The sequence below is a fragment of the Physeter macrocephalus genome, chromosome 7 (genome assembly GCF_002837175.3).
Source record: "Physeter macrocephalus isolate SW-GA chromosome 7, ASM283717v5, whole genome shotgun sequence".
Lineage (NCBI taxonomy): Eukaryota > Metazoa > Chordata > Mammalia > Artiodactyla > Physeteridae > Physeter > Physeter macrocephalus.
Window position 1 is genome coordinate 113,657,998 of NC_041220.1, and position 1,159 is coordinate 113,659,156.

The following is a 1,159-nucleotide window of genomic DNA, read 5'->3' on the forward strand; positions in this document are numbered from 1 at the left end:
AAAAACCATATGATCATCTCAATAGATGCAGAAAAGGCTTCTGACAAAATTCAACACCCATTTATGATAAAAACTCCCCAGAAAGTGGGCATAGAGGGAACCTACCTCAACATAATAAAGGCCATATATGACAAACCCAGAGCAAACATCGTTCTCAATGGTGAAAAACTGAAAGCATTTCCTCTAAGATCAGGAACAAGACAAGGATGTCCACGCTCACCACTGTTATTCAACATAGTTTTGGAAGTCCTAGCCACAGCAATCGGGGAAGGAAAAGAAATAAAAGGAATACAAATTGGAAAAGAAGAAGTAAAACTGTCACTGTTTGCAGATGACATGATACTCTACATAGAGAATCCTAAAGATGCCACCAGAAAACTACTAGAGTTAATCAATGAATTTGGTAAAGTTGCAGGATACAACATTAATGCACAGAAATCTCTTGCATTCCTATACACTGCTGTAAAAGAATCTGAAAGAAAAATTAAGGAAACATTCCCATTTACCAATGCAACAAAAAGATTAAAATATCTAAGAATAAACCTACCTAGGGAGACAAAAGACTTGTATGCAGAAAACTATAAGACACTGATGAAAGAAATTAAAGATGATACCAACAGATGGAGAGATATACCATATTCTTGGATTGGAAGAATCAATAATGTAAAAATGACTATACTACCCAAAGCAATCTACAGATTCAATCCAATCCCTATCAATTTACTAGTGGCATTTTTTACCCAACTAGAACAAAAAATCTTAAAATTTGTGTGGAGACACAAAAGACCCCGAATAGCCAAAGCAGTCTTGAGGGAAAAAAACGGAGCTGGAGGAATCAGACTCCCTGTCTTCAGACTATACTTCAAAGATACAGTAATCAAGACAATATGGAACTGGCACAAAAACAAATACATAGATCAATGGAACAAGATAGAAAGCCCAGAGATAAACCCATGCACCTATGGTCAACTAATCTATAACAAAGGAGGCAAGGATATACAGTGGAGAAAAGACAGTCTCTTCAATAAGTGGTGCTGGGAAAACTAGACAGTGACATGTAAACGAATGAAATTAGAACACTCCCTAACACCATACACAAAAATAAACTCAAAATGGATTAGAGACCTAAATGTAAGACCAGACACTATAAAACTCTTAG